The sequence below is a fragment of the Cyprinodon variegatus genome, unplaced genomic scaffold, assembly GCF_000732505.1.
Source record: "Cyprinodon variegatus isolate N-32 unplaced genomic scaffold, C_variegatus-1.0 Scaffold1031, whole genome shotgun sequence".
NCBI lineage: Eukaryota > Metazoa > Chordata > Actinopteri > Cyprinodontiformes > Cyprinodontidae > Cyprinodon > Cyprinodon variegatus.
The window spans coordinates 23,957-31,655 of record NW_015151484.1 but is presented as its reverse complement, the minus strand read 5'-3'; the positions used below and the strand labels follow the sequence as shown (position 1 = coordinate 31,655).

Sequence of the window (7,699 nt, the reverse complement as noted above, 5' to 3'; positions counted from 1 at the left end):
ACTAAGAATATCACCTGAGGCCCTTCAAGGCCAAAAAAATTGGATTTGGGCAAAATTTGTTTGCAGTGTGAACATTGCCTTAATTTATTTTTTAATGAGAGTGATATATATATATATATATATATATATATAGTAATTCACTATAAAATCAAATTCACAAACTATTCCTGTTATGTTTTCTTTGTAACTATGCAACAATGTTGTATAATCTTCCACACCAGAGAATGAGTGGTTTAAATAAAATGGTAGATGATGAGAATATATATAAGAAATGCCAACTTGTGGATGTAAATGTCAAAGAATTGGAAGACAATAAACTTTTTGAGCATTGTTTTGCTTGGAAAAATGAAATGTTAATTACAGACCTCTGCTTTCTAAGGATTTTGTTTTTAACATTTTACATTAGACCAAAGTAAATCAAATATAGGCTGAATTATACTAACATACCATGTTTACCATATAGCTCTTGCTTATTTTTATGGTGAGAGATATTAAGATAAGAAAACTCTTTTATTAATTAAAAAAGGTAATTTTAAAGGAGAAAACCTTTTTTAAGGGAGAGAACGGGAGTTTTGTTTTATTCACAGTGATTTTTGTTAAGCACTATTTAGATAATTAATTAAATAGATAAGAATTGATTAAGAACAACTGACATGAAATAACCTTCATTTCAATGCATTCCAAATTTTTAACCCAGTTTTTTTTTTTAACCTACCGTCATAGCAAATAGACGGTTTAAGTTCAGAACAGTTGCAATTATACCAATCTCCAACTTCAGTCATAGACACACACAGTTCACTGAGGAGGTTGTCTGGCTGACCGGAGCTCCAGTTGAAATATTGAGCCGTTTCGTTGCTTATGTGGTGCCATACAGAGGTGTTGGTAATCAGTCCTATCCAGGCCTTGGAGTATTCTGAATTTTTCCAGTTTGAGTGGAACACATCATCTGTTTGAACCAGCGTAGTTCTACCATCAAAGCAGTAACTTTTTGCATCATGCCAGGTCATTGGATAGTTAAAAAACATATATGAAGTGGTGGCACAAAAACCTGAGAATAGAAGTAGACTTTTTTTAAATATACACGATGAATTAATTTCAGGCTTGAACTTGTTTCTTTTTAGAGAATTATAACTGATTCTGCTGAAAATCAACTGGTTTTCTATTTACAGTGTTACTCTGAAAACATATTAAGAACTGCACTAATGAGCCTAAATAGAGGTTTAACTGAAATTAAAAAGAAGAAAAGCAATATCAAGTTGGTTACAGAACATGACGATGGTCATCAGAGAGACAATCAACAACAATTCATGGTTAAATCTTTCACCCAAGTCTACAGCTGCATATCACCAAGCCAAAATACCATTACAATAAAAAAAATATTGATTTCAGTAACTTTGATTAGAGTGGCCTCAAATGAATGGAAAACAAAAATTCAGTTTCTCTTAGACTACATATAACAATTTATAATATATATTCATTCACTCAAAAATGTCATGAAGTAATAAGGATGACTGCTGACTTTATGGTAAGAAATGCCCTCCATCTGGTAGGTTAGCCATGGGGCATTGCCTTCCAGATATAGCAGTTGAAATTTGTGTGAAAGGAAAATGGTGTTGTTGAAAAACCAAATTAACAAATAACGTGTAACTACAGCCTTCAGAGGGTTGTGAAGCCCCTTCAGAAACTGGCTGAGAAGAATTGTAAGGCGTACACCTGGAGTCAGAACTTTAACCGGTGCCACATACAGACCTACTGAGGGCTTGGGTTACAACCTAATCCTTCTGCGTTAAACCACAACTTAAACAATGACACCACTTGCATCTGACAGTACTGCGGCTCATTAAAGAAATTTGACTGTTACTCAGTGATCCTCTTTTCAGATTAAAGTATGTTTTGCATTTCATTTTGACAAGGTCCCACAGTCTGGAAGAAGAGTGGATACGCAAATTAACCATGTTGCTCGAGTCCAAAGAGAAATGTCCACAGTGAGTAATGAATTATGGGTGCCCTATTATCTGCTTATGGACCACAGTCCTAGAACACAGCCATCTACTATTATATTCTAGAGCACATCATACCTTCCTCTGTTTTCAAGCTTTATCTGTAAAAGTACCAAAAGCTTTTTTTTTTTACCGATATAGCTCACCGTTGTTCCTTACCTACTACACTTTAAGTAAATTCACCTGTATATAAGCCATCCGGATTGTACATATTTTTATTTCTTATTTTTATTTCTTAGTTTTTCATTGTGTGCGATAAATGTACACTTGCACCTTAATCCTTATTTATCTTGATATACTGTATATATATTGTTTATTCTTAATGCACCTTTTTCCTCCTTGTTTGCACCTTCTTTAACTTCTATGCCAATATGTGACCAGTGAATTTCTCCGCTTTGAGATCAATAAAGCTCATCTAATCTAATCTAATCTAATCTAATCTAATCTAATCTAATGTGTTTGACAGTGCTGAAAAGCCTGATGTTTAAAGGGGTCATAGAATGCAAAACAGAGTTTATATCGTAATAAATGAATAACAATAGTTCAGTGGGAGAAATGGACATACAGAGAAGTTCTAACCCCACCAACACCTCCTTTCTCTGCAAATCTCACAATTCTAAACTTCCACCATAAAACGGGCGAATCCAGAAGAAGCACCGAATTAATGTCAATTCGGGGATGTTGCCATATTTGGTTCTGACCTGTACTTTTTTCAAGCCCCAAAATTGACATGCAGCCCTGTGGTTCACTGGCCCAAGGGAGGGTAGGTGGGTGGTTGGGGGGGGTCGACTAAGAGCCATGAGCCGTCCATCCTCAGCTGGAGGAGGGGGGTCGGTAACAGACATCCCAAGTCTTCCAGGAGTCTCCTTGATATTGATAGTTGTTCACGGATGCCCGCGAGTCGGATAAATAATCCTGCACTTTAGACTATACAAGGTAATGTTTTTTTAATGTGAGTGAGAGCGTGCAGGCAATACAATAATTCGTGCACCATGTGCGGATTAGAACTACTTCGATTGCGCAGACACAATAAGAGAGAACGGGTGTGGGAAGCAGGTTCTGGTGAAACCTGTGCATATCTGTCCAAAGCGATGCTCTCTTCAACGTGCGTTCCCGGCGACTGTTTGTCAGAGAGCGCGCTGATTGGATTAGTCAGAAAAATAAACCAAAAGTAGGACATTAGATGTTGAGTGGGTGCTTGTTTCTATGATGCGTCTTTGCTCAGCAGCTTCGCTCACTGTTAACCAACTAATCAGCGCACAGCTCATCTAAATATTCATGAACATACCATAACAGGAAGAAAACCCATCGTTTAATTCTAGGGTTTTTAATCAGGCTTTAATTAGGGCCCATAGAACAGCAAATAGGCCATTTTCAGCGCAACCAATGTTACCCTATTCAGAGACCTCAAGGACCAAGGCAAATGGCAAGGCAAGGCAGGCAAATTTATTTGTATAGCATAATTCAGTACAAAGACAATGCAAAGTGCTTTACATGACCAGCACCAAATACCCTATATAATCATTCTATGACCCCTTTAACACCTCAGCAGAGCCACAGGCCACACACCTCCATCCCACGCTGCGCAGATGCAACAATTTGTGCAAAACCAGCCGCAGCTCATCAACAATTACTTATTGAAAACTGTTTTTTGACTATTATATTCTTAAGAAACTGAATTTTTGTTTACCATCAGCTGCCATAACGTTAGAAATTATTGTTTGAAATGTATCGCAGTGTGTAGTTATTAGTGTAATGAAGTCAAACCTTTGAATTGAATCAGGTTTTTAGTCATATTCTAAATTATTAGCAACCAAAAGTGTTTAATTTTAGGCAAAATAGCTGGAAAATGTTGTTGATTTATGAGTATAACTAATCGGTCATGACAGAATATGGATCTTACCTGTAGAGAGGAGGATCACAAAAAACAGCTCATCCATTCTTACTTCAGTTTCCTACAGACACAAAGATTAGTTATGAGTCATAAATTATTATTATTATTATTCTAAGTTATTCAAAGTGATGTTCTGAGACAGATCTGTTTGGTTGCCTTAATACTCAAAATTGGAAATGCCACTAATCAATAAATATTGAAGTTCTTATTTTTTTTAAATCTAATATTCTGAAAGCAAAGATCGAGGATATTCAGACTGGGGAACTGTCTGTCTGACAAGTCAAGCAATGGAAGTATGTTTCTCACTCAGTATGTTAATAATTCAACTTAATAAACCTAAAACAAGGTCCTGAGGAGATACATTAAATATCATCAATTCAAAAGAAAATGAAATATCTCCATTATCACTGCATGTATTCTCGGTGTGAGGGATTGCTGTTGAGTCACGGACATGATGCAATCAGTTGGTTTTCCTTAAATTTGAAGCAATCTGACTGTATGATCTGATTGAATTGTCTCTGTAAAACGCCTTGAGACTGAATTCACGCTCTAAAAACTAAACTGAAACACATCAAGAGATGCATAATAAATATGCTTGTGTATTTGTTTTTTAAAACAATTTATAAACAATTGCTTTGTATTCACTTGTTGACATTTTGTTTAGGGTTTTTTTGGCACTAGTGGTTGGTTACTGGAAAGTAGGCTGACAGGAAAGGGGGTATAAGACAGGGAGAGAGACATGTGGCAATGGACCACAGGCTGCATTCGAACCCGGGTCGGCAGCGTCAAGAAACACTGCGCTACCTTTAGCACGTCCACTTGCTGACATTTTAGGAGGTGTAAGTTACATACAGACAGAGAATATACTTTAAAAAATCAAAATCAGACTAAAAATAGACTAAAACTTTTTGGACATGAAATGACTTGTGTCATTTAGTATAAATGACTTAGTGTGTCTGAAGTCAGCTGAAATAATATCCTCTTAAGTGAACCGGTTAGGAAATCTATACAGAAGAACAAAATTATGTCAAAATTATTCCACAATTCTGGTAAAAATGTCTTTTTACAAATTATAGCTTTGCATGTATTAACAATTTGTTGTTCACATTTTTTAAGATTAGATGTTTAGTTAATCTCGTTTTGACCCAACAGGAATTTATTGTACATACATTTATAAGATAAAAAGAAAAAAGATTTTTTTTTTTTGTCTTTGAAATCTTTATCTAACCTGTTCAAGGGATTTCTTTTAGATATAATTAGAAACCTAAATGCAAGTACTGTTTCAGTAGCATTGTGAAAAAAAGCCACCAAAAAGAAAATACTTTGAGCAAAATGTAAGTATTTATCTAAATTACACTTTTTTATTTATTTAAAAAAACTACAGTCTCTGCAAATTAAGTTCAATTTAAGTTTAAACTTACCTAGAGCCTCTAGTCTCTTGAGTGTGAAGACAGAAATAATTGTCCTTCTGCTTTCTCTCTGTCTTCACCTCTGCTTCTTTTCCATCTGTATAAGTTTTTAAAGGATGATGCAAATCAGGACGCAGTTTCCTCCGTAGTGTGTCTGGGCTCTCCCTTAGTGATAGGGTGAGGAGCTCAGACTCAAAGTAGAGCTGCTGCTCCCCCACATCGAAAGGAGCCAGTTGAGGTGGGTCGCCATCTGGTTAGGATGGGGAACAGGGTAATTTACAAGAATATGAATGTGGTTGTTCAGATACTCTGCCCCAAAGTCCAATCACAGTAGATGGCAGTAATGTCTCCGAACCTTTGCCGCCACCCGACAATGATTCCAAGAAAAAGAAGAAGGCAATGAAGAACTTATTGATTACTGATCAGTGTCACTGCAGACTGATCAGATATTACACCCAGATTTAAGTAAGCCTGGTAGTTGGACTGTTGGGCGCAATCTACCTGCACAGAATAAATATCTGTGGTAACTTATGTGTTACTTCTTTCATGAAACTGAGGTGTGTCGTAAGATGGCCCAGGATGCACTCCATACACAAGGTCGAGCCCACCTTTATCTCTTATCCTGGAATTTCTGCATTAAACTTTTTTGAAACATTCCTCTTCCTTGTGTTTGGTTTAAAGAACACATTTCCTCACATAAAAAAATATTTAAATTTGCCATCCATATGCAAACAATGACGTCTCTTTCTAGTCTCTTTCATAGAAATGCACAGCAGAGTTTACATAACTTGACAGATCCCTTTCTTTTTTGAAGATGTGCTTTGCATCATTACTCATGTAAATAATGCTGAACCAGGACCTAAATAAACAGTGAGACAAGCTGACATTTTAAATGGATTTTCATTCAAATATCTCAAATTGTTTTTTCAAATCAAAGTGAAAATACAAAAACGTCTACGTAGATCTACAAAATTTAAAATCCATAAAACTACAGTGCCTCTGAAAGATCTTCAGCCTCTTTAAATTTTTTTTCATTTAGTCAAACTACAACCACTTATTACCATGTAGTTAAATGTACAGTCATGGCCAAAAGTATTGAGAATGACAGAAATATTATATTTTCACATGATGTGGTGCCCTCTGGTTTTCATGTGTGCATGTCAGATGTTGTCATCACATACAGATATACAATTGCAATTATATTATGAGTAACAAAAGCTTTTAATGACAGAATGAGTTAACGCTGCAAGTCAATATTTGCAGTGTTGACCCCTCTTCTTCAGAACCTTTGCAATTCTCCCTGGCATGCTCTCAATCAACTTCTGGACCAAATCCTGACTAATAGCAGTCCATTCTTGCACAATCAATGCTTGCATTTTGTCAGAATTCCTAGGTTTTCGTTTCTCCACCCGTCTCTTGATGATTGACCTCAAGTTTTCAATGGGATTAAGATCAGGGGAGTTTCCAGGCCATGGACCCAAAATCTCTATGTTTTGTTCCCTGAGCCAGTTAGATATCACCTTTGCTTTATGGCAAGGTGCTCCATCATGCTGGAAAAGGCATTGTTCATCACCAAACTGCTCTTGGATGAGTGGGAGAAGTTGCTCTCGGAGGACATTGTGGTACCATTCTTTATTCATGGCTGTGTTTTTAGGTCAGACTGTGAGAGAGCCGACTCCCTTGGCTGAGAAGCGACCCCACACATGAATGGTTTCAGGATGCTTTACAGTTGGCATGAGACAAGGCTGGTGGTAGCGCTCACCTCGTCTTCTCCGAACAAACTGTTTTCCAGATATGCTAAACAATTGGAAAGGGGATTCATCAGATGAAATGACTTTACCCCAGTCCTCAGCAGTCCACTCCCTGTACCTTTTGCAGAATATCAGTCTGTCCCTGATGTTTTTCCTGGAGAGAAGTGGCTTCTCTGCTGCCCTCCTTGAGGCCAGGCCTTGCTCCAAGAGTCTACGCCTCACAGTGCATGCAGATGCACTCACACCTGCCTGCTGCCATTCTTGAGCAAGCTCTAGGCCATATATGTATTTCCGGTTGGTACAGACTGACCGAGAAGTAGCACACCCTGCTGTCTGATCAAGGGTACTACCCACAAGTCACAGATCATTTTTACTGGTGTGACATTTGTGTCAAAAGTAAAAATGAAGGCATAACTTGTAAAGTTGAATTTTTGACTCATAGCAGCAGATTTGTGCAGTTGTATTCATTGATTTGTATTAGTGTTAAGGAGTATTAGTGTTATATATATAAAAACTGTTTTCTCACCCCTCGTGGGGTGGTACAATATGTGTCATCCTCAAGCTCGGGTCCTCTACCAGAGGCCTGGGAGTTTGAGGGTTCTGCGCAGTATCTTAGCTGTTCCTAGGACTGCGCTCTTCTGGACA

At 37.3% G+C, this 7,699-nt stretch overlaps 1 long non-coding RNA gene across 1 annotated transcript; it reads right to left on the bottom strand.

Moving 5' to 3' along the window:
- Positions 1 to 669: 669 nt before the first annotated feature.
- On the bottom strand, positions 670 to 5,445 carry LOC107100938. The gene is made up of 3 exons (XR_001482051.1): positions 5,316 to 5,445; positions 3,904 to 3,955; positions 670 to 1,048 (listed from the first exon to the last, which is right to left on the bottom strand). It is a non-coding gene; the product is annotated as an uncharacterized LOC107100938 (long non-coding RNA).
- Between the last annotated feature and the right edge of the window lie 2,254 nt (positions 5,446 to 7,699).